The sequence below is a fragment of the Oryctolagus cuniculus genome, chromosome 14, assembly GCF_964237555.1.
Source record: "Oryctolagus cuniculus chromosome 14, mOryCun1.1, whole genome shotgun sequence".
Lineage (NCBI taxonomy): Eukaryota > Metazoa > Chordata > Mammalia > Lagomorpha > Leporidae > Oryctolagus > Oryctolagus cuniculus.
Window position 1 is genome coordinate 21,537,594 of NC_091445.1, and position 21,998 is coordinate 21,559,591.

The 21,998-nt window shown below is 39.7% G+C and overlaps 1 long non-coding RNA gene across 2 annotated transcripts in view; it reads left to right on the forward strand.

Moving 5' to 3' along the window:
* LOC127492777 (uncharacterized) overlaps nt 1-21,998 on the forward strand; it is a 125,761-nt gene that overhangs the window by 29,912 nt on the left and 73,851 nt on the right. The window lies entirely within an intron of this gene.

Here is a 21,998-nt window from a genome sequence, read left to right on the forward strand (position 1 = left end):
AGAGTAAAACCAGAACAAAGTGTTATTCAGCTATTTCTCTTCATCCCCACCACCCCCACTGCAGTTTGCCATCATCATCTTTCACTTGAATTATTCTAATAACCTCCGAGGTGGCCTTGCCACACACATCCACATTATTTTCTCCTGACTACAGCCAGGGGAGTCTTATAAAATGAAAAATTGGGGGCTGGCGCTGCAGCTCACTAGGCTAATCCTCCGCCTGCGGCACTGGCACACCGGGTTCTGTCCACTTGCTCCTCTTCCAGTCCAGCTCTCTGCTGTGGCCCGGGAAGGCAGTGGAGGATGGCCCAGATCCTTGGGCCCTGCACCAGCATGGGAGACCAGGAGAAAGCACCTGGCTCCTGGCTTCAGATCAGTGCAGCGTGCTGGCCGCAACGCGCTGGCTGTAGTGGCCGCTTGTGAGGGGGGGTGTGAACCAATGGAAAAAGGAAGACCTTTCTCTCTCCCTCTCTCTCTCACTGTCTAACTCTGCCTGTCAAAAAAAAAAAATTTGAAAAATTGGATAATTGTGGGGAGCAGCCCAGACTGGACTGAGTTACTGGAATTAAGACTTATTCTATGCATCTGCTCTCCCACAATATGGTGCTGGGAGAGAAGAAAACAGCTTCTACGCAGCTGCCTCCAGTTCAACCAATAAACTGTAGGACCTACTCCTGATTGGAGGAGAGCAGCGTACTCGGCGTGTGGGCAGCCGAGTTGGGATTGGCGGAGGAGGACTATAAAGGAGGAGAGAGACGGCATGCACCAGGAACATCTAAGGGGTACATCTAAGGGAACACCTGTGCAGCCCCCGAGAGAGCCGGCCGGCGGTGTGCCGCTCCCCTGCGGAAGTGGGGAATGTGGCCAGGGGGAACTGCCCTTCCACGGAGGTGGAAGGGATAGTAGCCAACCCGGGAAGAACCAGCAGCAAACCCGGGGAGGGCCGAGCAGACGAAAGAACAGCGCAGGGTCCTGTGTCGTTCCTCCACGAAGAGGGGGAGCGACATAATGGTGCCGTGACTCGGATATGAAGCCTAGGCAGGGCTTAGTGTCGTTCCTCCACGAAGAGGGGGAGCGACAGATAATATTCCTCCTTTGTGTTCATCCTTTCCTCTTAAGTCCAAAGTCTTAAAATGGCCTGCATGACCTCCTTTCTACCAGTCTTTCCAGCTTATCTCCTGTGCTTCCCTTACTGCATATGCCCCAATCACAATACCCGTCCTTTAGTCCTTTGGACCAATTCCTTAGTGCTTGGGCATCTTTACACTTATTATTCCCTTGTCTCAACACTCTCTGTTCCTCCTTCATTCCAACCTTTCCTGACATACAAAGAAAAGGGTGTCAAAAAGATGATAGGAATAAAATTTGTCAGAAGTGTCTTAGAAGTCCAGTTCAGAACTGAGAAACTCCTATTAGGATGATTGACAAAAATATCACTGGTTAAGTTGTTGACAACTGTTTGAATGGCCCAGAAGACACAGAAGGTGACAGATTCCAAGATGGCAGAATAGGGAAGGGTGCACTGCTCTAGGATAAGGGTAAATAAAAAAAAAGGTGGAGGAAGTACATTCTCAGGGGGAGAGTTAGAAAACCACAGTGGAAATTCTATAGAAGGAAGAGGAATGCTGTGGACCTCTGTGGAAGGTATGGATGTGCACCATGAACACGGACACAGCACATGACCCCAGTAGCCAAGAGCTGGAGAAAGTGCTAGCTTTGGAGAATGAGGTGAGATCAGACTGCAGCAGCCCATGCCACTGGTGATGTAGCTGGAGGGAGAGCGCCATGTGAGTCTGCCCTGGAGTCCTAAGGGGGGGATAGGCTACATGCTAACCCAGTGGCAAAAAGGGGGCATGTTTCTCTCACCCCATCTCTCCAACAACAGTACCCAGAAAGTAGCTGAGAGAGAACAGGTGCCATTTTGGGGGATAAGCAAAAGCTATGGGAGTTCTTTGTGCCCAGCAACTGGCTGGAATAAGACTCTTGTCAGCTGTACCCCAAACAGCAGCTCGGTGTGGGTACCTGGCAACCAGCAGGGAGAAGGTAACATCTGGCCAATGGGTCTTGTGCATGCATGTGATCCAGGGATTCTAGCAGAGGAAAAACCCACATCCCCAACTGTTTATAATCATAAACTTAACCCTCCACTAAATAAATAATTCAACAAAAAGAAAGAAAAGACACACTGTTCTATAACAGTAGAGATAAGAGCTGTAAGTAATAATCAAGCCCCCAAATGTCAATTTCACTAATATACATAAATTTTTTGTACTGTATTAGTTATTACAGATCAGAGAAAACACGTGATATTTGTCTTTTGCGATATGCCTTCTTATTTCTTCTATGACCCACTGTTCATTCAGGAGCGTGTTGTTCAGTCTCCGTGTGTTTGCATATGTTCTAGAGACTTCTGAGTTGTTAATTTCCAGCTTCATTCCATTGTGGTCAGGAAAGATACATGATATGACCTCATTTTTTAAATTATCTGAGACTTGCTTTATGGTCTAGCATATGGTCTATCCTGGAGAAAGTCCCATGCAATGATGAAAAGAATGTGCATTCTGTAACTGTAGGATGAAAGGTTCTGTAGATATTAGGTTCATTTGGTCCATAGTATAGATCAGCTCTGTTGTTTGCTTGCTGATTTTCTTTCTAGTTGATCTATTGATGAAAGTGGGATGTTAAGGTCCCACATTACTATTGTATTGGAGTTTTTATCATGTCAAATTGATCATTCAAATATCCTGAGAAATTAACACCTGAATAGTTGGTATACTGGATAGATGATATTCTGTTAATCAATAAATGCCCCACAGTGCAATTCAGTAAGACTAATTTGATGTATTCAATAAACGGAAGCATCAGGAAGTGAATCATTTTTTTTTTTCATATACCTGACTCCTGTTTCTTCTGAAGTGAAAATCTGTTTGGCCAACTGGCATTCTTTCATCATGTGGGTTCTTACTCATCGATCACAATCAATAGTCTTCAGGAAACATGTGGAAATTAAATCAGTGGTGCCTCCAAATTGCTTCATTTTTCACTGAAAACTCAGCCCACAATTGCAGATGGTGGGACTTACTCCTTCAACTCTACTGGTCAAACTAATTTGTCTTTCAAGTTTGCTCTACAACGTCTTTACATTTTTTCTTTTGTATTATTTTAAACAATCTCTATTCCTAAAGCTTTATACTCTTATTTTGATATGTAGTGCTCACATTTTCTCATGTGATTGTTGAGAAGATGGAATCAAATATAGTCTGAACAAGTGCTATCAATTTAGGTGATCAGAGGGCTTGTGATTGGCAGTAGGAATGAGCAGAATATAGGAAGATGGTCAGAACTGAAAAGGAAGTGAGAAGTTATTTATGTGTGGGAATTGGAGTCCAGGAAGCTGAGATACAGTAGTGCTGAGCACAGACTAGAAACATCATAAGATGTAGATAAGAATGTGAATACTTGGGAACAGATAGAATTTGACTTTCTTTTCTGCCACGCACTATTTGGGTGACCTTGGGAAATTAATCTCTCTTGGTGTCGGTCTCCTAATATATTACACACTTAATGTCTTTTGATAGAGATGACCCTCAGTATAACACTAGGGCAGAAGCCAGTCTCTGAGATGATACCCAGTGGCCCTACCTCTTGGCCTTCATACCCTTATGCTGTTCTTTCCTACAGTGTATCTGAGTTGGTCTATGAGACAATAAAATACAGGCCAAGTGCCACTTCTGATGGTAGGCAATAAAAATATTGCAGTTTACTTTTCAGTCCATTTCCCTACACACACCAATCTCTCTCTGTCTCTCTTCCTTGCCATGGTGAAGTCATGTTGCTTGCAATCCTATGTGGAGGTTCCTATGAGGAGGACCTGATGCTGCCTTCCAACAACTCAGTGCTTGAGCTTAGAAGTAGAATCTCCACACCCCATCAAGCCCCACATAACTGAAGCCTCAACTGACACTCAGATTGCATCCTGATGTGACTCATGAGACAGAACCACAGAGCTATGCTGCTTCTGAATTCTTGACCCACCTAGTTTGTGAGATAATAATACTTATGTTTTAAAGTACTAAGTGAAGTTTAATTTGTTATGGAATATCCAGTACCTAACATGTAGTTATCATTATGAAGATCTTGTAAGTGAGGATTAAAATCTACACTAAATTGGAGTTAGTGGTAGGTAATAAGAATTTTAAGTGTATCCAAGCATAGGAAGGGATGACAGGCAGCAAATATTTTGTCATCTACTAGAGGGCTATAAGCCAGGACTTCCAGCTGTGCTGTGAATTAGATATAGATATTTTCTATTTTTCTCTGTCCTTTGGTTCGTTCATTCAGCAAATTCTGTGGAAGCTAGGTTCTTGGGATTAGTCATTGAGTTTTGAGAACACTCTTTCCTCATGCTGATGTGACATACAATATTACTGTTTTCTATGTGTGCCACCATTTTGAGACTTATTGGGAAATCTTGGCATTTTACAAGGTCAGAATCTTTGCTTTGGATACAGAAGTACTTGGACGAGAAATATAACTTCACATAAAATGTGAACTATCAAGATTAGACTAAATCAAATTTTTTCATCTAGGGATCAATATAAATGGAGATTCAAATATTCCATAATGATTTGATTTTTTTCAATTTTTTAAAATTTTATTTCAGGAATGTAAACTTCATGCACTTCATATATACAAATTTAGAAAAATAATGATTCTTCCCACCATACACTAACTACCACTCACATTCCCACCCTTCTTTCTCCTCTCTCTCCTATTAAATTCTATTTTTTTAAACAAAGAGATTTATTTTCAGTTCACTTTATACTCATAAGATTAACCCTGTGGTAAGTAAAGAGTTCAACAAATAATATGGGAAAATAAAAAAATCTGTTCCTTAACATTCAAGACAGGGCTGTTCAAAATAATTGCATTTCAGTGTCAATTTCAGTCCAATAGACTATCTTTTAGACTATTACAATAGATCAAGGAGAACATATGTATTTGTCTTTTTGAGACTGGCTTATTTCATTAAGTTTAATGGTTTCCAGTTGCATTCATTTTGTTGCAAACAACAGAATTTCTTTTTTTTACCACTATGTAGTATTCCAGTGTGTGTCTCTGTGTGTGTGTGTATATATATATATATATATATATATATATTATATCATAATTTTTATTCAGTTTTCAGTGGGTGGACATCCAGGTTGATTCCATATCTTAGCTGTTGTGAATTAAGGTGCAATAACATGGGTGTACACATTACTATTTCACATGCTGATTTCTTTATGTTTCAGTAAATTCCCAGGAGTGGGATGGCTGGAACATATGATAGGTCTATATTCATATTTCTGAGGTATCTCCATACTGTCTTCCACAGTGGCTGGACAAGTTTACATTCCCACCAACAGTAGATTAGGGTACCTTTTCCCCATGTCCTTGCCAGCATTTATTGTTGTTGATTTCTGTATGAGAGCCATTCTAACTGGGGTGAGGTGAGACCTCATTGTGGTTTTGGTTTGCATTTCCCTGATGGCTAGTGATCCTGAGCATTTTTTCCAGTGTCTATTGGCTATTTGAATTTCTTCTCTTGAAAAATGCCTCTAAAGGCTTTTGCCCATTTCTTAACTGGATTGTTTTGTTGTTGTTGAGTTTGTTGAGCTCTTTATAGATGCTTGATATTAATCCTTTTCAGCTGTATAGTTTGCAAATAATTTCTCCCATTCTGTCAGTTGTCTCTTCATTTGCTGAGTGTTTCTTTTGCAGTGCAGAAGCTTCTCAGTTTGATGTAATCCATTTGTCAATTTTGGCTTTGATTGCTTGTGCCTCTGGGGTCTTTCAAGAAGTCTTTCCCTATGACAATGTGTGGAAGGGTTTACCCAATGTTCTCTAGTAATTTGTTGGTATCAAGTCACAGATTTTAGGTCATTGATTCATTTTCAGTGGATTTTTGTGTAAGGTGTAAAGTAGGGGTCTTATTTCATACTTCTGTACACAGAGATCCAGTTTCCCTCCCATGATTTGTTGAACAGACTGTCCTTGGCTCCAGGAATTGATTTTAGCTCCTTTGTCAAAGATAAGTTCGTAGTAGATATGTGGATTGATTTCTGGAGTTTCTGTTCTGTCCCATTAGTCTTTGTGCCAATACCAAGCTGTTTTGATTATAACTGTCCTGTAATGTGTCTTGAGACCTGGTATTGTGATGCCTCTGGTTTTGTTTTTGCTGTTAAGATTGCTGTAAGCTAATCAGCATCTCTTGTGTTTCCATATGAATTTTAGTATTGATTTTTTTCTAGATCTGAGAAGAATGTCATGATATTTTGACTGGGATCACATTGAGTCTAGAAATTGCTTTCAGCAGTGTGGACATTTTGATGATATTGATTCTTCCAATCCATGAACATGGAAGGTTTTTCCATTTTTTAATGTCTTCTTCTATTTCTTTCTTTAATGTTTTGTAATTTTCATCATAGAGATCTTTGCCATCCTTGGTTAAATTTATTCCAAGATATTCAAGTTTTTATAGCTGCTGTGAATGGAGTTGACCTTAGAAGTTCTTTCTCAGCTATGGCATTGTCTGTGTATACAGAGGCTATTGATTTTTGTGTATTAACTTTATATCCTGCCACTTTACCAAACTCATGCATTTCAAATGTCTTGGTGGAGTCTTTTGGATCCCCTATATGCAGAATCATGTCATCTGCAAATAGAGATAGTTTGACTTCCTCCCTCCCAATTTGTATCCCTTTGATTTCTTTTTCTTGCCTAATAGCTCTGGCTAAAACTTCCAGGACTATATTGAATAGCAGTGGTTAGAGTGGGCATGCTTGTCTGGATCCAGATCTTAGTGGGAATGCTTACAATTTTTGCTCATTCAATAAGATGCTGGCTGTGGGTTTATCATAAATTGCCTTTATTGTGTTGAGGAATGTTCCTTCTATATCCAATTTACTTAAGGTTTTCATCATGAAAGAATGTTGTATTTTATCAAATGCTTTCTCTGCACCTATTGAGATAAACATATGGTTTTTGTTCTTCAGTTTTTCAATGTGATGTATCACATTGATTGATTTGTGAATGTTGAATCATCTCTCCATACCAGGGATAAATCCCACTTGGTCTGAGTGAATGATCTTTTTGATATGCTGTTGGATTTGGTTAGCTAGAATTTTGTTGAGAATTTTTGTATCTATGTTCATCAGGGAAATTGGCCTGTAGTTCTCTTTCTCTGTTCTATCTTTCCCAGGTTTAAGAATTAAGATGATGCAGGCTTTATAGAAGGAGTTTGGGAGTATTCCTTCACTTTCAATTGATTTGAATAGCTTGAGAATAATTGGAGTTAACTGTTCTTTAAATGTCTGGTAGAATTCATCAGTGAAGCCATCTGGTTCTGGGCTTTTCTCTTTCGGGAGTATCCTTATTACTGACTCAATTTCCGTCTTAGTTATCAGTCTGTTTAGGTTTTCTTTGTCTTCATGGCTCAATTTAGGTAGGTTGTTTGTGTCCAGGAATCTATTCATTTCATCTATTTGTTGCATACAGCTCTTTGCAGTAATTTTTGATGATTGGTACCCATTTTTACATTTCCCCTTTCATCTCTAATTTTATTTATTTGAGTCTTCTTCTTCTTCTTTTTTTTTTTTGGTTAGTGGGGCTAATGGTGTGTCAGTTTTGTTTATTTTTTTCAAAAACTCAGTTCTTCATTTTGCTGATGTTTTGTATTTTTTTGTTTTAATTTTCTTTTTTTCTTCTCTAATTTTTAATTTCTTTTCTTCTACTAGTTTTTGGTTGGGTTTGCTGTTGCTTTTTTAGATCCTTGATATGCATTGATAGTTTATTTATTTGGTGCCTTTTCAATTTCTTGATATAGGCACTAATTGCTATAAGCTTCCCTCTTTTTTTTTTTTTAATCTTTTATTTAATGAATATAAATTTCCAAAGTACGACTCATGTGTTACAATGGCTTCCCCCCCATACCGTCCCTCCCACCCACAACCCTCCCCTTTCCCACTCCCTCTCCCCTTCCATTCACATCAAGATTCATTTTCGATTATCTTAATATACAGAAGATCAGCTTAGTATACCTTAAGTAAGGATTTCAACAGTTTGCTCCCACACAGAAACATAAAGTGAAAAATAATAGATGATTTTTTTTAAATGATGATGAAATCAGATCAGACCTATTGTCATGTTTAATCCCAGTGAGAGTCAAGTTGGGAATTGATAATTTCTTTCTTTCTTTCTTTTTCTTTTTTTTTTTTTTTTACAGAAGATCAGTTTAGTGTACATTAAGTAAAGATTTCAGTCGTTTGCACCCCCATAGAAACACAAAGTGAAATATACTGTTTGAGTACTCGTTATAGCATTAAGCCTCAGTGTACAGCACATTAAGGACAGAGATCCTACATGAGGAGTAAGTGCACAGTGACTCCTGTTGTTGACTTTACCAATTGACACTCCTGTTTATGGCATCAGTAATCTCCCTATGCACCAGTCATGAGTTTCCAAGGCTATGGAAGCCCCTTGAGTTCTCCGACTCTTATCTTGTTTAGACACGGTCATAGTCAAAGTGGAGGTTCTCTCCTCCCTTCAGAGAAAGGCACCTCCCTCTTTGAAGACCTGTTCTTTCCACTGGGATCTCACTCACAGAGATCTTTTTGCCAGAGTGTCTTGGCTTTCCATGCCTGAAATACTCTCATGGGCTTTTCAGCCAGATCCGAGTGCCTTTAGGGCTGATTCTGAGGCCAGAGTGCTATTTAGGACATCCGCCATTCTATGAGTCTGCTGAGTATCTCACTTCCCATGTTGGATCACTCTCCCCTTTATTTATTCTATCGGTTGGTGTTAGCAGATACTAGACTTGTTTATGTGCTCCCTTTGACTCTTAGTCCTTTCATTATGATCAATTGTGAACTGAAATTGATCACTTGCAGTAGTGAGATGGCATTGGCACATGCCACCTTGATGGGATTGAATTGGAATCCCCTGGTATGTTTCCAACTCTACCAATTGGGGCAAGTCAGCCCGAGCATGCCCCAAATTATACATCTCTTCCCTCTCTTATTCCCACTCTTATGTTTAACAGGGATCACATTTCAGTTAATTTTCAACACTTAAGAATAACTGTGTGATAATTACAGAATTAAACCAGTCATATTAAGTAGAACAGACAAAAAAAAAATACTATGAGGGATAATGTATTAAGTTGTCCATTAGCAGTCAGGGCTATGCTGATCAAGTCACCATTTCTCATAGTGTCCATTTCACTTCAGGAGGTTTCCTTTTTGGTGTTCAGTCAGTTGTCACCGATCAGGGAGAACATATGGTATTTGTCCCTTTGGGACTGGCTTACTTCACTCAGCATGATGTGTTCCAGATTCCTCCATTTTGTTGCAAATGACTGGATTTCGTTGTTTCTTACTGCAGTATAGTACTCTAAAGAATACATATCCCATAATTTCTTTATCCAGTCTACCGTTGATGGGCATTTAGGTTGGTTCCAGGTCTTGGCTATTGTGAATTGTGCTGCAATAAACATTAGGGTGCAGACCGCTTTTTTGTTTATCAATTTAAACTCCTTTGGGTAAATTCCAAGGAATGGGATGGCTGGGTCGAACGGTAGGGTTATATTCAGGTTTCTGAGGAATCTCCAGACTGATTTCCATAGTGGCTTGATCAGTTTGCATTCCCACCAACAGTGGGTTAGTGTCCCTTTTTCCCCACATCCTCGCCAGCATCTGTTGTTGGTAGATTTCTGTATGTGAGCCATTCTAACCGGGGTGAGGTGAAACCTCATTGTGGTTTTGATTTGCATTTCCCTGATTGCTAGTGACCTTGAACATTTTTTCATGTGCCTGTTGGCCATTTGGATTTCCTCTTTTGAAAAATATCTATTGAAGTCCTTGGCCCATCTCTTAAGTGGGTTGTTGGTTTTGTTTTTGTGGAGTTTCTTGATCTCTTTGTAGATTCTGGTTATTAACCCTTTATCTGTTGCATAGTTTGCAAATATTTTTTCCCATTCTGTCGGTTGTCTCTTCACTCTCCTGACTGTTTCTTTTGCAGTACAGAAACTTCTCAATTTGATGCAATCCCAATAGTTGATTTTGGCTTTGACTGTCTGTGCCTCCCGGGTCTTTTCCAGAAATTCTTTGCCTGTGCCAATATCTTGAAGGGTTTCTCCAATGTTCTCTAATAACTTAATGGTGTCAGGACGTAGATTTAGGTCTTTAATCCACGTTGAGTGGATTTTTGTGTAAGGTGAAAAGTAGGGGTCTTGCTTCATGCTTCTGCACGTGGAAATCCAGTTTTCCCAGCACCATTTATTGAATAGACTGTCCTTGCTCCAGGAATTAGTTTTAGATCCTTGATCAAATATAAGTTGGCTGTAGATGTTTGGGTTGATTTCTGGTGTTTCAATTCTGTTCCATTGGTCTATCCATCTGTTTCTGTACCAGTACCATGCTGTTTTGATTACAACTGCCCTGTAGTATGTCCTGAAGTCTGGTATTGTGATGCCTCCGGCTTTGTTTTTGTTGTACAAGATTGCTTTAGCTATTCGAGGTCTCTTGTGCCTCCATATGAATTTCAGCATCATTTTTTCTAGATCTGCGAAGAATGTCTTTGGTATCTTGATTGGGATTGCATTGAATCTATAAATTGCTTTTGGGAGAATGGACATTTTGATGATGTTGATTCTTCCAATCCATGAGCATGGAAGATTTTTCCATTTTTTGGTATCCTCTTCTATTTCTTTCTTTAAGGTTTTGTAATTTTCATCGTAGAGATCTTTAACGTCCTTGGTTAAGTTTATTCCAAGGTTTTTGATTGTTTTTGTAGCTATTGTGAATGGGATTGATCTTAGCAGCTCTTTCTCAGTCATGGCATTGCTTGTGTATACAAAGGCTGTTGATTTTTGTGCATTGATTTTATATCCTGCCACTTTGCCAAACTCCTCTATGAGTTCCAATAGTCTCTTAGTAGAGTTCTTTGGATCCTCTAAGTACAGAATCATATCGTCTGCAAAGAGGGATAGTTTGACTTCTTCCTTCTTGATTTGTATTCCTTTGATTTCTTTTTCTTGTCTGATGGCTCTGGCTAAAACTTCCAGAACTATGTTAAATAGCAGTGGTGAGAGTGGGCATCCCTGCCTGGTGCCAGATTTCAGTGGAAATGCTTCCAACTTTTCCCCATTCAATAGGATGCTGGCTGTGGGTTTTTCATAGATTGCTTTGATTATATTGAGGAATGTTCCTTCTATACCCAATTTGCTTAGAGTTTTCATCATGAAAGGGTGTTGAATTTTATCAAATGCTTTCTCTGCATCAATTGAGATAATCATATGGTTTTTCTTCTGCAGTCTGTTAATGTGGTGAATCACATTGATTGATTTGCGAATGTTGAACCATCCCTGCATACCAGGGATGAATCCCACTTGGTCTGGGTGGATGATTTTCCTGATGTGTTGTTGTATTCTATTGGCCAGAATTTTATTGAGGATTTTTGCGTCTATGTTCATCAGGGATATTGGTCTGTAATTTTCTTTCAGTGCTGCATCTTTCTCTGGCTTAGGGATTAAGGTGATGCTGGCTTCATAGAAAGAATTTGGGAGGATTCCCTCTTTTTCGATTGTTCTGAATAGTTTGAGAAGAAATGGGATTAGTTCTTCTTTAAATGTCTGGTAGAATTCAGCAGTGAATCCATCTGGTCCTGGGCTTTTCTTTGTTGGGAGGGCCTTTATTACTGTTTCAATTTCTGTTTCAGTTATGGGTCTATTTAGGTTTTCGATGTCTTCATGGTTCAATTTTGGTAGATTGCATGTGTCCAGGAATCTATCCATTTCTGATAGGTTTTCCTGTTTGCTGGCATACAGGTCTATAAGCTTCCCTCTTATCACTGCTTTTGCTATATCTTTTAACTTTTGATATGTGTTGTTGTCATCTTCATTTGTTTCCATAAATTTTTTAATTTCTTTTATGATCTGTTCATTCAGGAGCATGTTGTTCAGTCTCCATGCATTTGCATATGTTCTAGAAATCCTTGGACTGTTGATTTCCAATTTAATTTCATTGTGGTCAGAGAAGATGCATGGTATGATTTTGATTTTTTTGAATGTGTTGAGACTTGCTTTAGGGCCTAGCATGTGGTCTATCCTAGAGAAACTTCTGTGCACTGCTGAGAAGAATGTGTATTCTGCCACTGTGAGATGAGAAGTTCCATAGATATCTGTTAGGTCCATTTGGTCTATATGTTGATTAGCTCTGTTGTTTCTTTGCTGATTTTCTTTCTGGTTTATCTGTCCGTTGCTGAAAGTGGGGTACTGAAGTCCTCCACTACTATTGTATGTGAGTTTATGTCTTCCTTTAATATTTCTTTTAAATAGCCAGACATTCTGTAATTGGGTGCATATACATTTATTATAGTCACAGCTTCCTGTTGAGTTGATCTCTTAATCATTACACAGTGCCCTTCTTTGTCTCCTTTAGGAGCTTTTGTGTTAAAATTTATTTTTTTTGATATTAGGGTGGCTATACCAGCTCTTTTTTGGTTTCTGTTGGCATAAAATACCTTTTTTCATCCTTTCACTTTCAGTCTGCATGTTTCTTTGTTGGTGAGGTGTGTTTCTTGTAGGCAGCAAATAGCTGGGTCTTGTTTTTTAATTCATTCAGCCAGTCTGTAACTTTAAACTGGACAGTTGAAGCCATTTACATTCAAGGTTACTATTCATAAGTAACAAATAGGTCCTGCCATTTTTTTGGTAAATATTCCTATTGTTTGCTTAGGATTTCCTTTGTATTTTACTGCGAAATTTTCTGCCTTTACATTCTTTCATAATGATGACCATCTTTGTGTGTTTCTGTGTGTAGGACATCGTTAAGCATCTTGCAAGGCTGGATAAGTAGTGACAAATTCTTTCAATTTCTATTTGTTATGGGAAATGTTTATTTCACCTTCATTCATAAATGAGAGCTTTGCAGGGTACAGTATTCTGGGTTGATAGCTTTTTCTTTTAAGACTTGGACTATGGTTCTTCATTCTCTCTTGTAGGGTTTCTGATGAGAATTCAGCTGTGAGGCTAATTTGAGATCCTCTGAAAGTAATCTGATGTTTCTCTTGTATACACTTTTGAATCTTTTCTTTATGTTTTACTGTTGAAAGTTTGACTGCAATGTGTCATGTTGAAGATCTTTATGTCGTGTCTATTAGGAGTTCTATGTGTTTCCTGTACCTGGATGCCTCTTTCTTTCTCCAAATTTAGAAAGTTTTCTGTAATTATTTCACTGAATAACCCATTTAATGCATTCTCTCTTTCCATACCTTCAGGAACTCCTAAGACTTGTATTTGGGTCATTTGGTAATATATCATAAATCTCCAACACTGTTATTAATTTTTCTAATTTCTTCTTTTTTCTCTGACTGAAAAATTTCCAAAAATTTGTCTTCTAGCTATGATAATCTTTCTTCTGCCTCACTGAATCTGTTGTTTAGGCTTTCTACTACATATTTTTTATCTTTTGAATTCCTCATGTCTAATATTTCATTTTGATTTCTCTTTAAAATCTGAATTTCAGGGGAAAATTTTTCATTCATGTCATGTATGGTTTTCTTTAGTTTATGGATTTGCTTCTGATTGCTTCTGAGTTATCCTGTGATTAGTCTTTTGACTTCTGTGTCAGGCGTTTTATCAATCTCTTGATCTTCACATTCTAATATTGAAGCGTTGTGCTCCTTGGGGGTTTGTGTTGTCTTCCTTTATGTTTCTTGCATTTCTGAATTTATTTTTATGCATTTGTGAGATACTTTTTTTTCTGCTGATGGGTTTTTTCTTTGAACTTTACCTCTATGGCTTAATGGAATGTCTCCTCTTTCAGTGAATACCCAGAATTGTGTGCTGGATGTGGCCAGGGAGCTCTGATGAGTGCTCCAGAGTGGGGTGAGTATCAGGGGTGACACCCAAGTTGGAAATGATATATCTCTTTAACAGAAGTATGTGTGGGGGTATGGTCACCTCTATTGACTTGATCATACCCTCAACTCCTCTCTTCCAAGGTGATTACTGCCCAGGTGTCAGCCCTCAGTAGGTGTAATTCTCAGCTGTCCTTCACACAGACTGCACCAAGGATCTGTGCAGTTCTCAGTGTGAGCCCAGATCCCACAGCAGTGACTCACCTCAGGCCATCAGGGAGCTCTGAGCATGTGGAGCCACTCACAGTGACTACCCAGAGATCCAGCCACACCCTGCATCTTCTCACACAGTGTCAGTGTTTTCACAGTCTCAGCTCTCAGGGCTCCCATGGTCAAGAAGTCCAAGAGGATCCACTCTGCCCTGCTAGTCTGTCCTGTCCACAGAGAGGCTGAGGGATTCCTGTGGTTGCCTCTGCTGACAGGGTGAGGACTGTCCTTGCTAGTTGGCTGGGTGTGCACACAAGAGCTGCAGCAGCTGCTACCTACTTATACCCAAAATGGCACCCACCCTCTCGTAGCAGGTTGCAGGGAGCTATTTTGGTGGGGGGAGTTGGGAAGAGATGTGCTGCTTTTTTTTCCCCCTCTGGGTTAGCAGTCACTCTGTTCTCCTCAGTGCTTTGGGCTAGACTCAAAGAGTGTAATACACCAGGCTCTGTCTCTGGCATTATCAACTGTGACATGGATCTGTGCAGTCTGACCTCACCTTGCTTGCCAGAGCTGGTGTTTTTTCCAGCTCAGGGCAACTGGGGTCATGTGTTGTGTCTGTGCGCATTGCTGCACATCTGTACCTTCCATACAGATCTATGGCATCTCTCCTGCTTCTGCAGAGTCTCCACTGCAGTTTCTTTGCACTGAGAATATACTTTCTCCACTTTTTTTCTATTTTTGCCTAGCTTAGATCAGACTACTCTATCACTATTCTGCCATCTTGGGATCTCCATTGTAAATGTTTTAAGAATGAAAGTTCAATGATTTTTCTTAAAAATTTGAAAGACCAAAGTGGGATAGAGAGATAGATATTTTTCATTCACTAGTTCAATCCCCAAATGCCTGCAACATCCAAAACTGGGCAAGACTGGGCCAGGAGCCATGAAATCCATGAGTCTCCCACATGGGTGACATGTATTCAAGTATTTGAGCCATTACCTGCTGCTTCCTAGGGTGTGCAATGGAGAAAGCTGGTTAGAAAACGCTGATGGGACTCTATGCAGCCATTCTGATATGGGATAGGGTATCATAAGTGATGGTTCAACTTACTGTGCCACAATGCCCACCCCCAAACACAAAATTTTATGGAAAATTGTGTATGTACCTGCTACTCTGTCATAAACATGCCTGCATTTTTCAGAGTGTAGATTTTAGACCTGTAGCAGGCTTTCAAGTGAGTCTGTAATATAGCAGAGATGAAAGATAGCCTACTCTATGTGGATCTTCCAGCCTTTAAGTTTCAAAAATTCTTCTAGACATGATAGAATTGGGCTACAAAATGTCTCTGTCACAGTCAGAGTCAGGCAGAGTCTTATAAAATTCTGGGTTGGATATTTTGGGACCCACTTTTTGGCTTGGTGTGTTTTCTCATAATGTGGAGTTAGAGCATGGCATTTAGACCCACACTGCACGGATCTGACCTTCTGTCTCAGTTTCCTTGGTTATGGCACCAATGGTAATTTTGCAGGATAGCCGTGATGATTACAAGGCTATCCAATATCGAGTACATATAAGTGTGCCCACTGGCCATGTATTCAGTGCTAATTTGTGTTAGTCAAGATTTTTATTATTTCTGACCCCTAGGTTTGAACTCCCTTCTAGCAGCTTGAATGCTTGGAAGCAGGCATGCATTAGTCTTCTGTATTCACAAGCAGTGCTGAGTTATTGTGGCCTGTGACTCCAGCTCTGGGTCCCCTTTCCTGTCTTGTTTGAACAGATCTTCCTGGGTGCTATTTTGCTAGTTGTTTGCTTGTCTCATGCTGACCAGGCAAGAAGAGGCAGAGGCTATTGTTCCTCTTTATAAATCTCATACTTTAATTTGTAAAGTAAAAAGGTTAGATGACATGACTTCTTAGGTCCCCTTCCATCGTAATAAGCTATGCACTTATAAGTAATAGAACTAATGCTTGGGTGAATGATAGCAGTACAGTGTAGTGAAGAGTAACTGGTGCAACTTTCAAGCTTAAAAAATTTTAAACTGCTGTATACCAATTGTACATAATTTTCAAGCTTTATGTAATTGCTCCAGGCAGTTAGGTAAATTCTTGCCTCCCAAGGATATCTAGGTATACATTAAACATGAATCAACTCTCATTTCTGAAAAAGTGAGACCTGTCTGTGATTATGCTCATAGCATTTTATATTAAATTCCATTTTGTATATTGTGAGGATGTTTTGCTCTCTCTCTCTCTCGTGTATATATATATCTATATATCTACTCCTACACCTACATTTATCTATATACATCAACACCTATGTATACACACACAACTATCACGTTATTATGAGTAAATTTAATTTGCTTTATAATATTAATATTATTAAAATGTATTTTTGTATATTTATTCAAAAAATGAACCAGTTATTGTGGAAATGAAAGACTCAAATAGTTGCATATGTGGTAGAAACAATAAACAACATCCTAGGAAGACTAAGAATTCTAAGTAACACCTTAGATTCAGTAGGTAATTTCATTCCTCTTGGTAATATCCTCATTGTTTGAAAGAAAATCATGCCACCAAACTGCCAGCAGAGGTCCTCAGTGTCACAGTTTATCAAATCTATTATTGAAAACTCTGTCTACCAAATAAAAAATTGATTCCAGGGCTTATTCGCTTATCTCAGATAACTAGTCACATGAATAGCCTATAGGTTTAAATTATTAATAGAAAATAATATGTGTTAATTAAAGATTACAATTCGTATTTGCAGCAGTTTGTAACATGTTGGGAAATATTGGATAGGTATAAAAGAATGGGGGAGTAAAAAGGCAAGTTATACATTTTTAAGCCAGTGGGTTTCAGAAAAATTCATCAAATACAGGTGAAGAATGATAGGAGACAAAGCCGATAGAGTGGGTCTTAGTTCTTATCTTTTCAGCTTTATTCTTTTCTCGGTTTGAACTGTTGTCTACATCTGGGAGAAAAATAAAACCACAGGGTTCATATAGGGTCTCCTTTGGTAAAAGAAAAAAAAAAAGAAAAACTTGAAAACACTGTTATCACATTAAAGATGACTTTTAGAGAGTAAAAAAAAAATCAGAAATTGAAGGAAGGCTATTGCTATTTGAAATAATGAGATAATGCTTTTGAGTTGCCAGACCTGATTCCTATTTCTTTTTGTCTTTACACAGAACTAGTATTGTAAATTCTCTTAAAAAGAAATATTCAATATGTAACCACCATAGAAAGTTGGGCATTCTCTTGGTAGAACTTATAGGTTTTCTTTTGTTGTGTTAGAGTTAGCTGGTAATATGTGCAAGGTATTAAGAATGAATAATTGGTCAGAATAAGGAGATAAAATTCTAAGACAATGATCAAGATTCAGTCTGGTCCCAATCTATGTCAATGCTGAGGGTATGGTTTTATTTGTGAAAGTGGTACAGGAGGAAGGGCAGGCCAAGAGGTGTAATTTTTTTTAAAAAAAAGATTTACTTATTTGAAAGGCAGAATGAGAACAAGACACACACACACACACACACACACACACATCATCATCATCATCATCATCTATCCACTGTTTCATTCTTCAAATGACCACAGCAGCCAGCACTGAGCCAGACTGAAGCCAGGAGATAGGAATTCAATCTAGTCTCCCACATGGGTGGTAGGAGCTCAAGCACTTGAGCCATCATCCTCTGATTCCCAGGCGCGTTAGCTGGGAGTTGGATGGGAAGTAGACTTGAACTGGCTCACTGATGTGGGATGCAGTGTCATGAGGAGCAGCTTAACTCACTGTGCCACTAGGGCAGGTAGTTAAATATTCATATATTTACCAGACATACACTCTGTGTCCTTAAATGCTCTCCATATAGGAAATGAATCTTCCCATTTAATGATTCACATTGGGGGACTACATTTCAATTCCCAGTCTGGTTTGGAATTTTTCTGTGGCTTGGTAAAATTGTGGGTGGTGGTGGTGGTTTATTATTGTTGTGCTTCTGTCTTTAAGCAACAATTATCTTAAAAATGGACTGAAACCTTTTAGGTCCCCATTATAGATCATATATGAGGTGTTCATTATTAAAGACATATGAAGCACCTTTTATTTTGTAGTTTTTTGAAAAAAGATTTATTTTATTTATTTGAAAGAGTTACAGTGAGAGAGAAGAGACTGAGAGACACAGAAAGATCTTCCATCAGCTGGTTCATTCCCCAAATGGCTGCTATGGCTGGGCCTGGGAGAGGCCAAAACCAGAAGCCAGGAGCTCCTTCTGGGTCTCCCACGTGGGTGCAGGGGCCCAAGCACTTGAGCCATCTACTACCGCTTTCTCAGGTGCATTAGCAGGGAGCTGGACTGGAGGTGGAACAGCTGGGACTTGAACTGGTGCCCATATGGGATGCCAGCACTGCAGGCAGTGGCTTAATCTGGTAAGCCAGTCCCTCCTCTGTACTTAATGGGATTTCTAATCCAGAGTGGCATTTTCTACTTTAATGAAAAAGAGAAGTCAGGGGAAGGTGGCCAGTGTCCTTAAGGAACAGACTTAGGTTAGGGTTTGACAGGAGCCATTGTGTCTCCTTTACACATTGAAGTGTTGAGAGACACATCCAGAATTGAAAATATTGGAAATGCTGAAATTAGCTGTAACAGATGAGTTGAGAAGATTATTTTCTCTTAGTTCTGGAAAAATACCCATGGTATACTGCCATTTGTTTTCATGTAATGTGGAGCCATTTACACTCATTTACTCCTGTTTAGTTCCTAGGTGCTGAGTTATTCACAATCTCTCAATTTTTCTCACCTCATTAATTTTCAGTTTTGCACATCAGATATTTTAATCATGACTGCTTCTTTCCTATAGAGAAACGCAGATGTGCTCAGGCTACGTTCTGGAGGAATGGAGGGTGAAGGGAACGATGGGAATGCTATCCTTTTCTCCCCCACAGCCTTAACTAAATGTGATAAGGAGATGGATGGATTTCTGTGTTCCCCTCATTAGGGTTAAATGTTTGCTTTTTTTAAAAAAATTATTTTATTTATTTGAAAGGCAGAGTGGAGAGAGAAGGTATGGGGGAATGGGGAAAGAGAGAAAAAGGTCTTCCCTCTGCTGGTTCACTCTCCAAATGGTCACAATGGCTAGGGCTGATTCAGACTGAAGCCAGGAGCCAGGAGCTTTCTCTAGGTCACCTATGTGGGTGCAGGGGCCCAAGAACATGAGTCATCTTCTGCTGCTTTTCCAGGTGCATTATCAGGGGGCAGGATTAGGAGTGGAGTATTTGAGACTTGAAGCAGCACCCATACGAGATACTGGCATTGCCGGTGCTGGCTTTATTGGCTATGTTAAAATGCTGGCACAAAATATTCACATTTTGATGAAAATGTTGTTGGTGATGGTGGGCAAACTTAATCTTCAGTTATATTAAAATTAGAACTAAATTTAAAAATGAAATTTGAGTTTTCAGTGTGTACTCTGGTAATTTATTGATGATTCCCATTGTACTAGATGGACAAGAAGTATTATTCTGAAAACCAAACTAAATCAAACAGAAAACACAAAAACAGTCATAAAATTTTATGATTGTGTGAAAAACTTTTCCACTGAGATTGAAATATCTTCATCTCTAGTATAATTTATTATTATTTTTATTTATATATTGAGAGATTCCAAGATGGCAGAATAGGGAAAGGTGTAGTTTTGTGGCTAGGGGTAAATATATATAAACATATATATATATACACACACACACACACACACACATATATATATATACACATACATACATACATATATATAAACGTATATATGGATAGAAAGTATATTATCAGGGGAGAGTTAGAGAGAAAACCACAGTGGAAATTCTATGGAAGGAAGAGGAATGCTGTGGACCTGTGTGCAAAGTACGGATGTGCACCATGAACACGGACACAGCACATGACCCCAGTAGCCAAGAGCTGGAGAAAGTGCTAGCTTTGGAGAATGAGGTGAGATCAGACTGCAGCAGCCCATGCCACTGGTGATGTAGCTGGAGGGAGAGTGCCATGTGAGTCTGCCCTGGAGTCCTAAGGGGGGGATAGGCTACATGCTAACCCAGTGGCAAAAAGGGGGCATGTTTCTCTCACCCCATCTCTCCAACAACAGTACCCAGAAACTAGCTGAGAGAGGGCAGGTGCAATTTTGGGGGATAAACAGAAGCTGTGGATGTTCTCTGTGCCCAGCAACTGGCTTGAATAAGACCCCATCTTGTCAGCTGTACCCCAGGCAGCAGCTCGGTGTGGGTACCTGGCAACCAGCAGGGAGAAGGCAACACCTGGCCAATGGCTCTTGTGCATGCGTGTGGTCCAGGGATTCGAGAGAGGGAAGAATCTGTGTCCCCCAAAGACTTTGAATTGTGCTGGGAGGATTGAGAAGGGGTATGGTATCCTATGGATATCCTATGGGGATATCCGTATCCGATGGATATCCCATAGGACTGTGAGGTGCCCTCACCTCTCATCATATCATAGGCTCCAGAGCTCAAACCGTCTAGGCGTAGTATCCACAGGAAGCTGGCTCTGAGAGCATCTCCACTTCACTGAGGTTAGCACAGGCTAGTGGGGTGGAGCAGATTCTCTGCACTCCAAGACTGTGGGAGCCCTGTATGCTGAGACCGTGGGAACTCTGACTGCACGCACGAGAGGGTGCAGGGTGTAGCTGGGTCTCTGGGCAGTCGCTATGTGTGGCTCCACATGCTCAGAGCACCTTAATAGCCTAGGATGAGTCATTGTAACGGTGTCTGTGCTCACACTGAGGCCTGCCCAGATCCTTTGTGTGGTTCATACTCCAGTGCTCATGAGTATTGTACCCACTGTGGGCTAACACCTGGGCATTGATCACCTTGGGAGAGAGAAGATGAGGGTGTGATTACACCAACAGAGGTGGTCATACCTCTCCTTCCTGCTAAAAAAGAGATCTACCACACTCAACTTGGGTGTCACCCAGGATACTCACCCTGCCCTGGTGCACTGACCAGAGCTCCCTGGCCATGCCCAGCACACAACTCTGGGTGTTCACTGAAAGAGCAGACACTCCACTCAGCCACAGAGGCCTAGTTCAAAGACAAAAGCCATCAGAGGAAAAAAACCCATCAAGTATCTCTACAAGTGCCTAAAAGTAAACAGAAAAATTAAAGAAAAAATAAGGACAACGTGACCCTCCAAAAGGAACACAACGTCACTTCAGTATTATGCAGTGAAGATGAACTGATTCATGAAATGCCTGAAATGGAATGCAAAAGATCAATCATAGGGTTACTCAGAAACAATCAAAAGCAAGTCCACAAACTAAAGAAATCCATACATGACATGAATGAAAAATTCTGCTCCAAAATTGAGATTTTGAAGAGAAATCAAAATGAAATATTAGAAATGAAGAATTCAATATGACAAACGAAGCACACAGTGTAAAGCCTTTATAATAGGCTTGGTGAGTCAGAAGGAAGAATATCTGAGCGAGAAGACAAATCTTTGGAAATTTTTCAGTTAGGCCAAAAAAAAAAAAACCAAAAAAAAAAGAAATTAGAAAAGTTAAAAACAGTGTTGGAGGTTTATGGAATACTATCAAAGGGTCCAAAATATGGGTCTTATGAGTTCCTGAAGGCATGGAAATAGAGAATGGATTAGAAGGAATATTCAGTGAAATAATTACAGAAAACTTCCCTAATTTTGAGAAAGAATGGGACATCTGAGTACATGGATCAAAAAGAACTCCTTATAGATACGACAAGAAAAGCGCTTCACCATGACACATTGTAGTCAAATGTTCCTCAGTAAAACAAAGAAAAGATTCTAAAATGTGCACAAGAGAAATACCAGATTGCTTTCGGAGGATCTACAGTGAGATGCACAGCAGACTG